Source organism: Pipra filicauda, unplaced genomic scaffold, assembly GCF_003945595.2.
Source record: "Pipra filicauda isolate LSUMZ 115617 unplaced genomic scaffold, ASM394559v2 scaffold285_size1263560_pilon, whole genome shotgun sequence".
Taxonomy (NCBI): Eukaryota; Metazoa; Chordata; class Aves; order Passeriformes; family Pipridae; genus Pipra; species Pipra filicauda.
In genome coordinates, this window is record NW_024104404.1 from 514,914 (window position 1) to 534,224 (window position 19,311).

Below are 19,311 nucleotides of genomic sequence, written 5' to 3' on the forward strand. Positions count from 1 at the left end.
AGCATAATGTGGGCTACAAAGGAGTGTTCAGTGAGTGCAGTGGTGCTGTTCGTGTCAGGTTACAGCAGGGAAAAGGTGCCTTCATCTGCCAAATAACCAGCGTGGGTTTTCTCCAGCATTTGCAAGGAAAATCACTGCCTTTGAGAGGAGGGAGACGGGCCCGATTCCATGCAAAATGGATCTGGGGAGGAGAAGCAGGGTGGGAAACCGAGGCACGGGGACTGCAGGGCTCTGACTGGTGGTGGCACAGCTCTGATTGATGGTGGCCCAGCTCTGATTGATGGTGGCCAACCCCTTCAGCTGGTGGTTGCCACATCCAGCCCCTCCAGCTGAGTGAGGCGAAGGGGGGGGCCAGGGTGGGATTAAACCTTCTGGAGCAGAAGTAGTACAAGCCACACTGGGCCCGGTGGTAACAATTTAGGGAGCCCTTTCACCCATTGCTCAAGAGCTTGCACGATTTGCCCTGTTCCCCTTTTTTTTTTTTTTTTTTGCAAGTTTCACATCGGAGAAAACCCGAGTTTATTTTTCGACGCCACTTTTACTTCGGCCCCGGAGTCAGACACCGAAACGCCCGCGTGGCCACGGCTCGGCCGAGCCTGGCGACGCTCAGAATAAAGCCTGGGTGCCTCTGGCTGAAAACAGGCACGAGAGGAGCTTCTTCACGGGCTGTTTTCTGCCCTTCTCCTGCCCCAGAACCACCTGCTCGGGTGCGATGGCGAAGCATCTCATTCACAGGGAGTCAGCGGGAAGCAGCGGCCAAGAGGCAGCGGCGAGTGTGAGCGAGAGGGGATCCTTTGCAGCCTTTATATACCAGAGTTATTTTTAACCACAGCCTCCATGCTTATTACAGAGTTTCCTCTCTCAGACGCTCAGGAAGCCCACTTGGCTCTGTTTCCTGCTAACATGCGGCCCTGGCTCACAAAATCTCTGAGAACAACAGGCCTGAGACTGCTCGGCTCCATTAAAAAAACTGGCAACTTTTCAAGCCCTGACAGAAAACCTTTGAAAGCTCTGGATTTTCTCCAGCTAACGTATGAGGCTCCTACATCAGTGACAAATTAGACTGAAGCAGCACAAAACGCTCCTATGTAAATAGCCTTTTTCTGCGTTCGCCCTTTTAATAGTTCAAACGTTATTTATAGTTATTTCTCTGGATGGAAAAATATTTTTATTTTTTTTTCCAACGATGGGCTCTAGTGAAATGTTTTCCTTGTTTGTTCTTTTTTTTTTTTTTTTTTTTTCTTTCTTTTTTTTAATTTTATTTTATTTAATTTTTCCTTCGAGATTTTTGTGACAGTTTTTCTCTAGGCTCCAGGAGCAACCTTTCCTCTTCCTGGAAACCAGGACAAAATGGCTGTTGTGAGTTCTTCACTAAAAGGCCTGTGTCCAGCACAAATCTCTAAATGCTGCCATTCCTCAACTATTAAATAATAGTTATAACAGGCACAACTGAATTCTGATTTCCTGAGAGACAACAGGAGGGGTCAACTGCACTTTATCGCTGCCTTCACCCCCGCGTTTTACACGTAACCTCAGTCCTTTGTATTGTATTTTTACTTGCAGGGCTTTTCACTGCAATTCCAAAGGGACTCCTGCTTCCAAAAATGCTTTCAAGTATCAGAATAGATGTGACCTTCATTGCTGAGAAGGCTATTTTATCCTGCCTTGCCATTGTACAAGGCCCTAAGAAATCTCACCGCGAGGCGACTTCTCGTATCTGTCGGTAAAAATGACTTGGAATCAGAGATGATAAATCCAGGTTATTAGACTGGTGTGACTCTCTGATTTTCTAGGAGTATTTCCAGTATTTGTCATCTTTGTCTGGGTCAACTAAAGGGTCTTTTATTGCCCTGGGCACGAACAGGAACCAGCAGTGGCATCTCCCTGTCCTTTCTAGTCCCAGGATTGTCTCAGACACTGGAGGGACAATCTGGGAGCAGGTTCACTGGAGCAGGAGGATTTCCCTGACCTGCCCTTTTTTTTGGGCAGTAAGGTGTTTTTATCCTTCCTTCCCAATTTTAATCAACCCCAGCTTGAGTGTGTAGGCTCAGGAATTGTAAAGCTCTCTACTTAAGGGAGAAAGTGATGGAGAATTAATCCCTCCCTGGCATGATAAGGCCAGTTCTTACCCAGTTAATACTATTCCAGCTCTACAAATCTGAGGAATTCTCTCCCATTTTATTTTTTCTCCTTAAAGGATTCCCTTCAGTCCTTCAGTTGTGCCCTGGACCACCAGGTTATGCCTTACAGAAAGAAAAAATTCATTATTCTGTTTCTGAGGTCGACCACCTCTGTGGAGCTCACAGCATTTTTGCCCTCTGCCTTTCCTTTGGAGCTATTATGTGAGAGCATCTCCAATGGAAAAGATCATCTATATCAGGAGGAAGAGAGCAAAATTCATGTGTTTTACTGGTCTCAATAGCTCTGCTCAAGCAGCTGTGCTTTGCTGCACCAGTGACAACAAAATACTGAACTGGAAGGTGAATAGATCAAGCACAGTCTTGAATTAGCAACTACCACCATCTCTCAGCCACCATCTCTCAGATGACCCTTATTCTGATTGAAATCATTTTACTCCCCAGTTTATCTACATTTCACACAGATGTGGCTTAACTTATGCAGCTGAAAATTACTCTTAGGAGAACAGAAAAATGTAAACAGTTCCTTGATGTGAGAGAGCTGAATCTCACGTTTTGTAGCTTTTAGCAACTTGTTCTGCTGTTCATTTTGGGGCTTTTATCCCACATCATACCCAACAGTGGGGCTTTGGCTGTGCCAAAGGGCACTCTCCTTTGAATGGGTCTTGGTAAGTGAGGCTTTTAAATCCAGCCTATCATTTTGAAATTTGAAAATGTGAGTTTCTGCAGTTCCAGCCGTAGCTGGTGGTTCGATGGAACGAGCGCTGTGGAACAGCAGATCCACGTTTATTTTCAGGCAGGAAACCAGGAGTGCAAAAAAAAAAAAAAAAAAAAATGCCTCCTGAACTGCAGGGTCAGGGTGAAGCCTTTTCAAAAAAGACTCGAGGTGGTTGGGCTGCGTTTATCACACCGTCTAAAATTGCCTTGTTTTGATGCTATTTGGAGCTCGGCGTAATGAAAACCTGACTTTGTGCAGAGTGACTTTCTGCGTCACAGCCCGTCCCGGGACAGCAATACCACCAAGGACAATTAGTTTGACTGTTGCTCACAATTGCTGTTTGTTTGCACTCGGTGGTTTCTGGTGGAAGCTGCTCCGTGGCCCTTCCATTCCTGCTCTTGCCAGTGGCCTCAGTAATTGCCCACCAGTCACCAAAGGACAGACTCACCAAGGACTTTCAAAGCTCACTTAACCCTCCTTCAAAATATAGCTGAAATTTATAGCTAGCAGCTTCTAAAATAACTCACATCACCACCACCTCCAAAAACAGCTCTGGGACCATGTGGCCTTGTGGTTATGGCTCTGGGGTTGTGGTGATGAAGTCAGAGATTCAAATCCAGTTGTAGGGAGATAAAAAGCTTCAAAGAAAGTGAAACTGCTCTTGCCTTGATTAGGTGGAAATAATAACACCTCGTTTCACTCACACCTGAAAAACAAAATTCAGAGCTGGAAACCAGGTATGGGACAGGGTTTCATGGCAGGAGATGCACTGGGTGCAAAAAAACGTGCTTAGTTAAGAAGAAAGCTCCTTCCCATTGTCATGTCAGGGGGGTTTTGCTTCTCTTGGTACAAAATATTGAGGTGTGGGGTGATAAAAGTAAAGGTTTGAAGCCTTCACAGGCGACCCAGTCAGACACTAACAATGTCCACTCTATTTTTCAATGTACTTTTTGGCTGAGCGACTGTTTCAGATAGGAAAGGACTTTGTTTCCTTAAGAGCTGCCCAGAGCTCTCTCCAAGCCTTTAGGGGACATGGATGCTCCACTGGAAATTGTTGTTATTTTTGTACAATCATTAGTAAATGCAAAGAGAATAATAGTTATATGCTTGTACACTGTACAGGAGTTACAATTTGAAGGAGCCAAATAAAAACCAGATAGCTTTCTAAGCAGATGGCCTTAGCCCTCAGTACTAAAATTATCTAAACCTGGACTAAATGTAAATAGATTTATGAGTTATTTGGCACAAGGAACAGCTGGAAAGCTCTGACCTCCCCCTCAATATGCAGAATTATCACGAAGACATTGCTGTCCTGCTCAGTTGTTCCTCTAGCCAGCTGACATGTTTCTGGGGACCTTGTTGGGAAATCCTTCAGGGAATTTCCTTCAAAAGCTGGGCCAGCTCTGATATTGGCTTCAGGAGGACCTTCCTACCTCCCCAAAAGAAAACCCACCCCAAACCCCACCAAAACCCGGCCTGGTGATGTTAACTTTCAGGTTTTGTATCTCTCGCTGATACTGTGCTAAATTCCCTCTATTTACACAGGAGGAATTTTAATTTGACCTGAGACTGAAAGTCAGGTTAAAGTCTCCCTTCACTGTACACAGGGTATAAATGTGAAGGCATATTTCAGGCATAAATGTCTACAAACTCTCTGCTACTGATGGTAACAAGAAGAGTCTATGGAGCTGTTAATCCTAAGAATAGCTGTTATTGGGTTTCCAGGACATCTAGAAGCCCCAAGCGAGCTTGTCAGCATTTTCTCTGATTTATTTAGTAGCATTTTGGTGGGAAAACACAGAGCTGATAACGTGCATCAATGGTACATATTGTCCCTGCAGGAAAATCCAAACCCGATTCCTCGGCGACAAGTTTGGCTCATTTTTCCTTGAGCTGCACCAGGATTTAGTCTGAGGAGAGACAGCACTGAAACATTTAGAGGGAGAGAACTGATGTTTCCGCTGTTGGAATCCACTGGATATCAAAGATGTCTTTGAATTTCTACAATTAGAAGGAGCCAAATAAAACCCAAATAATTTTCCAAGCAGATGGCCTTAGCCCTCAATACCAAAATTGTCAAACTCCCCTAAGTAGTGGTTTGAAGATAGATGTTAATGGATCTTTGAGCAAGAAGCATTAGTGATCTGGACTACAGCAACATTTTAATTAAAAAGTTGTACAATAACAGACTCAAAATGTAAACTTCAAAACATTTGAAGCCTAAATTACCGTGGGTTCAGAGCTGGCACTGAGTGTGTAATTTTTGACATTCCAGACTGCCTTCATTATAGTTCAAGAAGCCACAGAAATACACCGTTACGAGCCAGGAATAGTTCTTCCTTTTATTTGGAAAGAGAATTACAGAGGGAGCTATTGGGAACTGGAGTTTAGCTCCTAAAGCAGGAGCAGGCTACAATATTTTTATACACAACTGCAACCACAGACTCGCACTCATTCAAACACGCCGGACTAAACGGTGCCGGCTGTATAAATACTCAGCACTAAGTTAAAACACAGGTTCTTTTTTATTTCAGCTTTGAAGGTTTATCATGCTATTTCTACTTTTGCAATATCATTTAAAACCTAGATGCCTTATATGTATATATATATATATGTTAAGAAAAAAAAGTGCCAGTAACTTAAACCCATAAATTAAGACCACGGTTCTTCAGTCGGTTTGGAGAAAGGCTGATTCCCTCCTGGACATTGTTGATGGACACAAAGCTTGCTTTCATTTGTGAACATGAGCTTAAAATTACAAAGTAAATCCTTCTGGGTTTGTTGTATTAGTTTTTTTGTTTTTTTTTTTTTTTCAGCCAGTTACTCCACAACTGCATCATAATGTTCATTTAATCTTTTTTTTTTTTTTTTCTCCAGAAAATGGACTCGCATAACTCGTTGGTATGCAAAATATGTAAGGCCCGAGTCTGCTCTGAATTACACCCATGCAAACCGTTGAAACTTAAAAGGGAATTTAAAATATGCATGAGTAAGGAAAACAAATGGAGTCTCAATTTGCAAAGTTGCTTTGAGATCTTTGGAAGAATTTTTTTTTGGAGGTCTTCAGAAGATCCTTACACACTTTGTTACCTGCGCCCTCAAGACAGGGAGGGGATCTGATACTTCAACTACTGTTGTCCAAAACAGGTTTTATCAATCCTTTTGAAAGGGTAGGAGCAGCTGCTGTCCCACACGGATGGTCTAAACTCACCATAATTAATTAAAAAACTCTAATGGAAAAAATATCCCAAATCTCAGGGCTGGTCAGAAATCAATTCTGGCTTTGTTTTACCCGGAGCAGTAAATAAACCTGACAAGAATAGACATGAAAGGGCTTTCTAGAAGTGGTTGGCTGCGATAATTCCACTCAGGAAGCTGCTGAAGAGCAGCACAGACTGGCTGCCCTCGCCTGGGCCGGCTCTTTTCCCTGGGTTATTATAAAATCAGGGGAATTGATTTTGCTTCGTGGCATTGGTTGACTTGGAAGCTGCACTTCTGAAGCCTAAAATGCTGGGAGAGAACACTTTGAACGTACTTTACAAACTGCTTTGGCTATTTTCAGATTGACTATTGAACCACAGTGGAAGCGTATGGATTCAAGATATTTCGGGTGATTGTGTAACTGGAAAAAACTGTCCTGATTTTTAAAGTATTTTTGGCCTACAAGTGGAAGTAAATAAGCAATTTTAGAGACTCACTGGAAAGTAATTGCTCCTGCAGGACGCTGGCTGTGCCAGGAACTCTGGCAGATGCACTGAGCCCTCGCTATTAAGCTTCAAAAAAACCCCCGTTTTTTAATGCAAAAGATCAAACCCAAGGATGTATAATCTAAAATGTAAAGAATTTGGAAAGAATGGATGTCTGTGAAGGGAAATGTCTAAACATATGAAGTGCATTAGGAGGGAGTACAAGGGAAGAAATGCCTGGTAAACTCCAGAGGCTCCTTGGCTTGCCGTGGTGGGAAGCAGAAGCCGTGGTGGAGATTCCCTGAGTCTGGTCTGGGGATGGAGCTGCCTCTGGTGACACACACACCTCAAGCGGTATCAGAGGTGATCCTGGGCTCAGCAGCTCTGCAAGACCTCGGGTTGGATGAATTCCTGATGCTGAAGACATGAGGGAGAGCAGGAGCAAGAGGAACACCTTGTTTTGGGTGACACTGAACCCCTGGGACTGCAACCTTTAGATAGGAACAGCCTGTCCCTGCACTTCCATCCAGTGATTCATCGGTGACTAGGAAAGAGTCATAAAAGCACCACTGTCAGCTAATGTGTCATTAAAGGAAGCAGTTCTGCTTCTTTTTTTCCTAAACAAGAAGTTAACAAAGTGTGATTTTCCCCTGCTCACGCTGTAAGTTGGCATTTCAAAGGCTGGAGCCACTGGCTTTTGTTGTTGCTTCACCGACTCGTCTGGAGGCTGTAATTGAATCCACCCAGGCTGGTTTGCAGGTCTCAGAATTGTCTGTTCTCTCCGTGGCTCCTCCATATAAATCCCTGCTCTCTGCTCCAGCAGCCTGAGGGTTGATCAGAAAACCTCAAGGGGCTGTGGAGAGCCACACGCTCTGTCGTGAAGGACACAAGTGGCTTTGAAACTGAAGCCACCGGCAGAAAAACGTCAAGAGATGTGTTTGACCAACCCCTTCTCTCCCCACCAGTTTCTTTTTTCTTTTCTTTTTTTTTCTTTTTTTTTTCTTTTTTCTTTTTTTCTTATTTTTTTTTCTTTTTTTCTTTTTCTTTTCTTCTTTCTTCTTTCTTTTTTTTTTACCAACATTTGCTCAAACTACCCTTTTCCTGCATTCCCAGGCTAAGGGCTATAGCACAACAATGAATACTTTTTTTTTTTTTTTTTTTTGTGGGGTAGATTTATCTTTGTAGATGCTCCTTTGCCAACCCAGCCCAAATGGCCACATCCAAAGAAGCTTAAACCTTCCTGAGGCACTCAGAATAGTTCAGTACGGGATGACAACTGAAATAAAGCATTTTTAATGCCTGAGGATGTACAGCTTTGTCTTTAGGACTTGTATCTGGGTTCAATCAATGTAGTAACAGTGTAGTAAATCAACATATGAGCATTATCTCTCTGTTCACTCTACCAGGACCTCTCAGTTCCCTTCTGGGATGCACAGAAAGGAGAGGGGAAAGCCTCCAGAGAGAGAAAAGCTTCCAGGTGACAATTAAATGCCATCCAGGCAGTGCAATGGGGTATGTGCACATCTCTGGTCCCATTTCCCCGAAAATTAAGCCACAAAACTCAGCTCCAGCCCGACCCCTCTCCCCACACCTGCTCCCTCGGTGCTGCCAAGTCAATGAAAGTTGTTTCCCTCCTGGTGAACAATGAGTGAAAATCTGTCTGGGTTGGCCTCAGCTTGGGACTGGTTTTTTTTTTTTTCACTCAGGACTTTCTGTTTTTCTATAAAATGGACAGTAAGTACGAGGTGCTGAACTCGATCGTATTAGCAAAGGTCCAGTTTCATGCCTGATAGAGATTTATAACATCATAACTCACCTTTTATTGTTTTCTTGGAGCGAGCACAGTGAAGTCATTGCATTCTAATTAAATTGTATATTTTTCATATACATGTAACATATATACCATCTCTATTATAAGCTGTATTTATGTGCACACATGCACACACACACATATATATATATATATATAAAACCAAAGGGTTTTTATCTGAGAGGTGCACTGGAGAGGCTACAGGAGGAGAAGAGCCAGAGACATCTGTGCAAAAAAAAAGTTATTTAGCCATAATGCAGGCTTTTGAAATTAAATGTTTCCATATTTATTTTTTTTTAGGAAAAAAACCCCACAACCTGCCTTGTTGCATAGTAAATACATGTCACCTGTGTATAAATAAACCAGAAAAGGTCACTAGCTCAGCATCAAATGGCACAAAACAAGCACATCCCAGTTGAACATCCCCATAAAAGCCTTTCCAGGGCTCCAGCCTTAAAAGGGTGGGAGAAAAAAGCACAAAGCTCACAGAGTTGCCCCTCCACTATAAATCTCATAAACTCTCCTATCATGAGCTCGTCTGGGTGTTTGTGTCTGACTGAGCTTTTCAGTCACCCCTCTGATGGTGCCCTTGGCTCAGCTGTGCTCTGGGGAGGGTTGGGGTGGGATTTGATGCCAATGCTGTGCCTTTCCCACCCTGTTGCTGCCTCTGGCCGTGTGGCAGCACTTCCCAGTTAAAGGGGCTTGTGGCAGCAGAGGAGCAGCTCAGTGTTTCACCCCAGCAGCTTCTGCAGAGGGATGATCCTGCAGGACAGGAGTTTTCACCTTCCAGGGGCCGCTGGGGCGGCACCGGGGTTTTGGTGGCAGGAGGGAAACGGGGGCAGATTTAGGGTGTGACAAGTCACTCCAGGGACACGGTGCAGGCTCAGCACTGCCTGGTGCTGGCTGTTCATTCATTTGGCCAAGGGCACAGCTGAGTTCTCAACTCCTTCACAATTTCATATCAACCGAACAAGTCGTTAGAAACCACCGAAACTCAGCTCTCTATGAAAGCAATGGTCCCACAACCCCAGGCTGCTGAGCAGCACCTGAGGCAGGGTTTGAGCTGACTCGGTGTGAATCAGAGGGACTGTCAGCAAGGCTCCTTCTTCCCTTTGGAGCTGATTTGGAGGGTGCCTCTGTGGCCAGTGGAGGTGCTCCTGGAGAAGGACAGGACAGCCCTGTCCCTGCCTGGGTGCCAGGCAGTGAGACCCTGCTGTTGTCTCTTCCTCCTGTTGGTTTTCTTAGAGCTCAAAGAGCCTTTTCAGCAGAAAAGCAATTCTTCAAACCTACTGTCTTTGAAACTGCAGCCTGAGCAAAACTCATTGCATCTTACCAGTGTCTCCTTGAGCTCTCAGCTTTTGCTGTCACTGCTGTGGGAGGTGGGCAGGGGACAGACACTGACCCTCCAGAAGAGATTCAAGCCCATCTAGATTTAAATGTGAGCGATAAGAGAGTTTTTTAGGCTGATTTTCTCTTTGGCACTTGTTCTCTCTGTGGTGCAGGGGAGGTTTCCCTGTGCTTGGGGCTTCTCGATACCACAGCATGAGCTGGTGCCAATAAAATACCACGAATCAGGGCCGGTCCATCCTGGGACCAGGGGCTGATGTAACACCAGAGATCTGCAGGGCTCCCAGCAGAGGTGACGGATTCGCCACAGGAAACGCGGGTGAATTCCCTGGCCCCTCTCGTGGGGATCAGATGGGGAATCACAGTCCTCTCCCCGAGCTTCCAATTCTCTCTCTCTCCCTCCAAATTAATCTTGGCTCCTGCTCTGATGCAGCTGGTAAGGACGTGCTATGAGGCAACCCCTACAGGCACTGTGGATTTTGAAATGTGCTGCTCAGTGAAGCAAGTTAGTTGTTGTCATCCCCCCAGAAAAGTCCAGGAATAATATCTCAGAGCCAAAGTGAAGCCTGCCAAGGAATGAATGCCCTTGGGTGGAGATTACTGGTGCTGTATTTGTTATATTAGGCAGGCCATTCTTTAAAATGAGCTCCAGTAAACAAGCTGGGTAGCTGAGCTCTTCAAATGTTTCATTACTGATGAGTTTTAACGTTAAGAGCTGCTATCGTACAAATCTTGATCAAGGGAAAGATAAATGTGCTGTTTTTTAGCGTTTCACTACAAACACGGTGTTTGTGCCAACTGACACAATGATTAAATATGATCCTCTCTTCTGAGAAATGAAGAGAACTGTAACCACACCGAGCTCTTCGCCGCCGATATGAGATAAAAAGAGTCAGATCGTGTGTGGTTTCCTTCAGACCAAACTTGTGGCATAGTGTTTCGTGAATGATGCTGTCCCAAGGCAAAATAATCTGTTTTGCCCAAAGGTATTTTTACAGAAGACTCTAGGAGTGTATTTTTTTCGACAGAATAATAGAAAAAGTTCATTTATCCTCTGCACCGTGCTCGGCGCTGGCTCTTTGTTAGTGCAAAGGGGTTCAGTGCCCCAGTGTGGGATGGGAATTAAGAGGTGCCCAACTGCTTTCATTCTAACAATGGCTAAAAAGGCAATCAGCTTTAAAACAAGCTGAATTTGTGGGATTTTTTTTCAAAATAAAAACTAAAATTCAGGCCGTTATCCCACCACTGTGGGCCCCAGCCCCTCTCCCTACTTCTTGCTTAGCAATACCCCCAATAACCCCAGAGACAGGGGCTCTTGTGCAGCTTTATCCACTGCTGTGGGGCTGTCACAGCAGCCCCAGAGCTGAGGGTGCTGGTTAGCACAGAAAATGAAAAGCAGCTGTTTCTTTCTTTTCGAGAGTATCAGAAAAACAAGACGACGGTTCCCTCCCTATGTGGGCCAAAGGGTCCTTCAGCCCTTTCGCTTTCAGCCACGCTGGTACCAGCAGTTCCCTGCCTTTCTCTAAGGAGCTTTCCCAATTTATTGCACTGCTGCTCTCGCAGGCCCGTGGGAATGAGCTGCAACTGTCCTTCCCCTGCTGCACACCAAGGCGAAAGCGGTGGTAGAGCCACCCAAAAAAAACCCAGAGAGGCGAAGACTCGCAGCCCCAGACACCTCACCACCCCGAGGGTGCTACACACGATGTGCTTTGCAGGCTCTCAAGGCCCTGCAGAAGGTTTGCTGTGCTAACCCCGAGGATGCCTCACCCTCCTCAGGGGTGCAGCGCAGCCGTTCTTGGCGCTTCCTCCATCGCCAGCCCTGACACCGCACTGGCACCACCAGTTCAGCTCCAGTTTAACCTCCAGTTCACCCCCAGTTACCGGCAGCCTCACGCCCAGCTACCAGCAGCCCTGTTTGCCAGGCTCCACCACAGCGTGAGCTCAGCTGTGCCCCGTTCCCCAAGCTCCAGCAGGTTTACCCAGGTCCTTTAAGCTCAGCTTTGCAGGGCACAGGCTCAGTGCAGAGCCCTGCTGTCCCAAATAACCTTCTGCAGCACTGGGCACCACCAGCAGTAAGACCTCAGAGGTGGTTCATTGTGACTGACACCTGCTCGTTCCTCCTGTGCCCTGAGACGGCCCCGAATCCACAGCGTGGTATCGATACCTTCCCTCTGCTGCTGGAGCTGTTTAATGGCTACGAACCAAAGGCCTTGTCTGATGGGGCCTGGCAGGGGGCAGGATTAAGTGCTGGACCACAAAAAGGCACGGGGAGAGCCTCCTTTCAGAAATGCATGATGGATGCGGGGAAAAGCAACCGTGACATTTACATTCTCTCTCACTCTGTGGGTAGGGGGAGAGGAGATGGTCAGGAGCCAGGATACGTGAGGCCAGAATCCCCCACGCAAGCACGGAGCCAGCAGCTTCTAACCCACATGGCAGAGGACACAGGAACCAAGGGCCTGGAGGGGAAAGGGGAAAACACCTGGTGTTCAGCCCAAAAAACGAGGCAGCACTCCCAGCAGTGGGCAGTGGGTGTGGAGGGAGGGCAGGGCAGGGCATTTTTTGTACCAGGATGGGACACACCGGGTGCTGTTGTACCTTCCCACACCAACAGCTCCCCCCGTGCCCTCACGGGGCAGCCTCTGTCAGCCTGGATTCGAGCAGGAAACGTGGGTGAGAGGTTCCCCGAGAGCAGAGCTGATCCTGCCCCAGCCCCAGCCCGCCCTGACTCAGCGCGGGGGCCGCGGGGACATCCCATGGCACCTGCAGGAAATCTGAGCTCGGTGTGGAGGTGTGTGGCTTGTTGCGAGGGCAGGAGCTTTGATGAGCTCACGGGGGAGAAAACCTCTAGGAAGGATGACTCTGATGTTCTGGAGACTGAGGGGCTGCCCTGGTCCTTCGCAGCATCACCTGCAGAGCCCACGCTGTGCCCGCTGCAGCTTCTGGAGAAGGTGCATTTTTTGGTGGAGGTCCCCCCCCATCTTCACCCAAGGGCTCTGAGCTCCCCCCTGCCTCAGTTCTATCAGCAAACACACACCCTGCTGGGAGCCAACTCTTCTTCTCTGACTTGACTTTGCTTTAACTTCCAGGCATCGCAGCTGCGGGTTCTTTTCTCTGCTGAATTCACGTTCTTACCCCAATAAAAAAAGTGATCTTGCTTTTGCTGCAAAAAAAAAAACCAGCTTCACTTCATTAATCTAACCCCCCTCGGGCTCTACTGTCACAGAATACTGCTTGGAAAAAACAAAGCTGCTCTGATGCTGCTGCCTCGGAGATCTTGGTCAACTCCAATGCTCCAGTCAGGAAAACCAAAATATTCCCTCCTTCCTGCCACCTTCCACCAGTGTGTTGCAAGAGTGAGCAAGAGGGAGGAAAAAAGTCTTAACTGTGTCACCCCTTCCAAAATAACTCCTGTCATCATCAGCCCCTGATATTTTGGGCATTTGACACAATACACAGGAGACAAGCTTGGGGACAAAATTTTGCCCAGCAATCCTGAGCCATCCAAGTGCTGCAGCTCCTGGCTCTGGCTTTGCTTGGAGATGTCAGGATGTTTTGGGACAGACATTGGTGAGGGACCTGCCTCGTGCCAGATGAAGCTTCTGTGACCAACCAAGTGCTGAAATGAGCCTGCAAACTGCTAGTTTGGTTTCTTTTCTTTTTTTTTTTTTTCTTTTTTTAGTGTGTGTGTTACAGAATAAAATGGAAAACAAGATCCTGGCTTTCCTCATTGTAGAAGTCAGTTTTATCAGTAACAAAATGATCCCTTTGCCCATATTTACCAAAAAGTTAGCTATACAGAAATAATTTTGATTTCTGCTGCCAAGGGATATTTAAGAAAAATCGCAATAAGAGTGGAAGTTAAAAAATCTGGCTGTGTGAGCTCCATAAAAGCAACACCGAATAGTGCAGCAAGGGTCGTGTAGCAATGATTATTCTGAAGGATCAAAGTGACCCCCAAGTTATTAGAATTTCTAATTTTGCACTTTTTGGGACAGATCTGGGGCCGCCATCACGCTGGGGTTGTGTTGTAGCTTTTCCTTCTGGTAGTTACAGTTACTTGGGATGAAAACAGTGAAGGCAGCTGTGGAAAAAGCCACTCCAGCTTTATCAAATGGGCCGAGGGAGGTTTGCTATAATCAGCCAGTGGTGTAATCCTGCACAGAATATTAATTGCAAGATTGGCCCCCTTCCAGCCCAGCTCTTTACAGCTCCATTTAAACATTATTTGCTCTGATTCAACACAAGTTATAGATGTTACAGCACTTTTTTGCCATTAACTGTGTGAGGCAGAAGGGCTGTTCTGTTCAACACATAGATCATTCAGCTGCTCATTTCAGAGCCCAAATATAACATTTTATCATTGGGTGAATCTGAAATTTGCTTGGATAGAGCTCAATCCTGCACCGTAGAAGTCTGTGAGCATTTAATGAAAGCTAAACACGGCCTGCATTGATATGATTTATGGATTTGTTGTTTATTTGCTAAAGGCTTCTTTACAAGGCTTATATCACCACGTTAATTCCCTTAAATATGTCCATCTGCACTCAAATAATAAAAATATACATGTGAGCTGTAATGAAATACCACCCTGAACCATGCAGGGCAAGAAAAACCATTCATGCTGCAACTATAGCAACTACTAAAATAGCAAAGCACACTGATTTCTGCCATGAACCTGTTCCTAATGTCCAAGAGACACTGTGTGCCTCGGGCTTTATATACCAGCTCCCAAAATATCCGAGTCCTGATAGGATGAGAAAATACTGTCATGTTCTTGCACCAGGCCAATTACAAAGCTGTAGTTCCTGTGCTGGTAAAGATGTTTCCTGTTGATAACACAAAAGGACAACATAGCACTTGCTTGTTAATGTTATCTGGGACCCTTGTGACCTGTTGGAAACTCGAACAATCGTAGAGTTCACAACACGTAGAAGCCTCTCTGCCTTGTGCTTTTGTTTGAATAAATAAGCAAGAAAGAAAACAAACCCTGGTCCTGCAGCCATGTGCTCACTGTGGCTCGGGGAGTAACTAGAGGTGGCTGGGACGTAGATGAGACCTCAGCTCGAGGAGCAACGGGTTCCTACCTCTGGTGTGGGGCACTGCTTGACTGATAAGTCCTTTTCCAAACAAATACAGCGCAAAGGTGGAATTTTACCCCGTAACATTTTCTTTTGTCCGTTTTAAACATACTCCTTTTCCATAAAAAAGCCGCTTTTTTATGTTTGGAGATGAAAAAGCCCATTTGTTTATAACGCCGGCATTTCTAAACAGGCCTCTTTCATATCCTTTCCCCCCAAGCTTTTTCCCCCCAACTTTTTATACTGAAATCTCTTCAAACGCTTCCTGTCTGTGCAGCTTTGTCCCATTCCTTGGCCAGACAGCCACAGGTACAGCCTGGAACGCAGCACTCCAGGAGCTTTAAAGAAGGACTTCTTGAAAATATGAAACCACAGCTGAATTTGGGTATTATGTTACCTCTTAATAACTGTCTGTTCCTAACACACTGTTGAGATCTCCTACACCCACCACCCAATGGATATTTGCCAGCCCACAAAGCCCTCACGGCAAACCCCCCTAAATCCTGATGTGACAGGAAATCCAGCACTCTGTTCACTCCTGGACTTTGTGGGATTCTTGAATCCCTCATTCCCTGCCGGGGCAGGAGCACATTTCTCCCTCACCAGAACCTGGGGAGGAACCAGCAGCTTCTACAAGTTCTTTAACTAAGGCTTAGAGTGCAAAAAAACAGAGTGAAATTTGTCCTCCTTCTGATTTGGAGCACAGGCTCAACACCTGGTTCCCACCAGTGCAATCCAGAGTCTGTTGATAAGGAATAAATAATATTTAATAAAATTCAATAACACAGGAATCTAATAAAACAAGAATCCTGCATTTTCAGGAGAACAAATACAGACCTGAGTTTAGCTACGACTCCTATCCAAGTCTGTTGGTAAGGAGTCATTCTGCAGAGCTTGCCCTGTGATCCAACAGGTACCTCAGTGACCTGTAACCCAGTGGCTTGAAGACTCATAAATAACACTGATGGATATGGCCAGTGTGCCTGATTTCCCTAAACATCCTTCTATCCTGCAGAATCTGTGGGTTTTGGATCTGCCTCAGACGGCCTAAGGAATTCTCAAATGGGGTATAGAACATTCCTCACGAAGAGCTTTTCCTAATTCACCAGAAGAACATTTCTTAAAGCCTAATAATTCAATATTTGAGCTCCAGTTCTGTGCTAAGGGTGAGCCCTTTCAATGCTGCTTTAAACACCCCATCACTCTTCACCTACACCTGCCCAAGTGGAAGAGCAGAGATAAAACTAGTCAGCGTTTTTTCCTTGCTCCATTGTTATTCCTGCTGAAAAGAGGCAGAACTCCTTGCACTGGTTTCCTTTGAGTGGTGCTTATTCACAGCAAGTCACAGTGGGAGAGGGTGGGAGGCAGAGTTCATTCATTTTTGTAGCATAACATAGAGCAGATTGTGTTTGGATTTCGCTGGATATTTGTTGTTTTACGTTTCTTTGCTTTATATTGGAGAAGGGCCTGCAACAAAACTTTGATCCAAGGTACAAATCCACAGCCAAGATTTGAACTAAGCCTACAAAACTTTCTCCAGGACAGGCTGCAGCCCAGCACGCTGACTTTGGGAGCGTCTTGTTCTTCACGTTGCTGATCATTTGATTCAGGCCTGTTTCTGCTTATTTATTTGACCATCAGCCTGCAAAGGAACTTGGAGTCTCCAGGTTCTAGCCCATAATTTGTTTTTGAGAACAACCCAGAATAATTCCACCTACAGTGTTCCTCCAGCTTCCAGGGCAGGCAACCAGATAAGATGGGCATAAAGAGATGCAGCATCGAGGGGGAAGGAGAAGAGGAAGGAGAGGTTATAAGGTTAAACTGGGCATAATTTCTGATATTAAGCTCAAACTTTTCCAGATCGTCTGGTTCAGTGAGTCTGTCAACAACCACAGAGCAGCAGAACAGCTGAAGTGGGAAAAGTGGCTCTAATCCTCCTGTGTGATGCCCTGGATTTTGCAGGACTAGGGGTGGTCTCAGTTTCAGATGGCTCTTTGCACCACGTTCCTGGGAACTCAGCCCAAAAGGTATCCTAATAAAACAAGAATCTTTAATTTTCAGGAGAACAAATGCAGATCCAAGTTTAGCTACCACTCCTCTCTCTAAAAAAAAAAATAAATAAATTACAGTTTTCTCTTTAGGACCCAGTGTGAAGGAGCAGGGCCAGACCTGCTGCTGCCCAGAGCAGTGCTCACACTGCAAAGAGCCCACACCACGATCCACACGCAGCCCCTGCACTGCCAGGGCCCAGGAAATCACAGGTACAGCCCAGGAAATGCAGAAGGACCATGGAATCACAGAATGCTTGGCGTTAGAAGGGACCTTAAAGACCATTTTATTCCACCCCCTGCCATGGGCAGGGACACCTTCCACTATCCCAGGCTGCTCCAACTTGGCCTTGGACACTTTCCGGGATAGGGGCAGCCACAGCCTCTCTGGGCAACCTGTGCCAGGGCCTCCCCCCCCTCAGAGGGAGGAATTTCTACCTAATATCCAATCTAACCCTACCCTCTGGCAGTTGGAAGCCATCCCCCCTTGTCCTGTTGCTCCAAGCCCTTGTGCATAGTCTCTCTCCACCTTTCTTGTGGGCTCTCTTCAGGCTCTGAAGGGCCTCAGTTAGGTCACCCCAAAGCTTCTCCAGGCTGAACAACCCCAATTCCCTCAGCCTTCCCTCACAGCAGAGCTGCTCCGTCCCTCTGATCACGTCCGTGGTCCCTCTGGATTTGCTCCAACAGGTCCATGTCCTCGCTGTGCCGGGGATCCCAAAGTCTCTCATTAATTCAGTAAGGGCAAAGTGCCACAGCTACAAAAGGGAACCTCCTGCCTGTGCCTGCAGTGAGCTGTGAGCAACTGTGCTTTCACAAACGCTGAGTCAAGGCAAGGCTGCAACTACAGGAGAAACGAGTTTTAACTGTGAGTAGGGAGGGCATTACTCAGAGAACGCTTCGAATTGCACGAAATTCCAGGGAAAAGAAGGTTGACGATGGTTCGTTTCCGTTTCGACTTCTCCCCCGCAGCACAAATAACATCGTTGCATAATTAATTACCGCGGCAATTAAGATTATTCACGTCGTCCCTTAACTTTGCTCCCTCGCACCGTTTTCTGCAGGGCCATCGACCCTCCCCCTGCCATGGCTGCTGAAATTACAAACAGCAGCGGGTGTCAACCACAGAGGAGAGAAAAAAAAAAAGAGCACCGAAGGCATTGCAACACACTGCATTTGGCACAAGATAAGGCCAGAGGTGCCAAGGTTTAGCCCTTTTTATTTTCACAGAATAAGGTCAGAAATAAACAGGTGCAATCTCCCAACCAGAGGCAAACCCGCTCTGGATGAAGGGTTGTGGAGCTCTCTTCGTGTGTAAGAATGTTTTGTGGACAAAACCAGCTCAGATTAGAGTTGGGAGGCACATGTAAGCACTGGAAACAGCGTTCAGGTATGCAAGGATGGCAAGAAGGAAGAGGTGGAAGATGCTAAAAAACACCGAGTGAGAGACTCTTCCAGCTGAACCAAAGATTTTGTAACGCACCCATTTAATGTGATTGGGAGGCAGGTTCTACTGAGACAAAACCAGTTTTCTCTAGAGGGGATCAAGGGTGTGTGGGGAAAAGTTCCTCTTTCTTTTATATTATATCCCACAGGAGCTTTCAGACCACCAGCTGAGCCTGAATTTGTGACCCAGTGATGTGCAACACTGATGCCCAACCCCGAGAAGCTGCTCCTGTGGTGCTGCAGTGGCTCAGCCCTTCCCTCGGTGCTCCACTCCACAGGATGACCAGTATCAGCCACAGGAGAGAAAAAGAAATAAGAGTGTTAAAACCTGTCGAAATAGAGAAAAGTTACTCAACTCCAAAAAATCACACCGCATAAAGCTAAAAAAAAAAAAAGAAAAAGAAAATAAAAATAAATTAATTACAGGTTTGGGGAGGTTTTTAACGCACTCAGGGGTGACTAAAATAGCTGTGCCTTCCAAATCGAGGCGCGTTGGGTACATACCGTTCGTGCTGCTCGTCCTGCTCCTCGCTGGGAAGCAGCGTGCTGGGAATGCCATCTACTGGCAGCCAGGGCAGGGGCACCACGGCGGTGCTTTGGGGCCACCTCTCATTCTAAGCAAGCCCAGGGAGCAGCTACACACCCGCACTACCGCGGGAAGTAAAGCTACTCCGCCGGGGAGCGGCGCTGACGCACCTGGAGGGACAATTATCTAATCAATGAGTAATTAAATCCTGCGTAATGAGACGACAGGTCTGCCCGGGGAGGGAGAGAGGAATGTTTTCTGCTCCCAAAAATCCTGAGTCAGCACTCTGGGAAACCAGAGCAAGCTGGAAACACACAGGAGATACTCTGAATTATGCAAGTTGTCTTTAAAAGTCTTCTACATTGGCACTTACCTGTAACATGCTGGCAAACCAGCACATTTCCATTTTTCCACGTCAGACCACCGAGAAAAAGATTCAGCAGTTGCTGCAAGGACAGAACTTTGGGGGGGGGGGGAAAGTTACTCCTAGAATCATAGAATGGTTTGGGTTGGA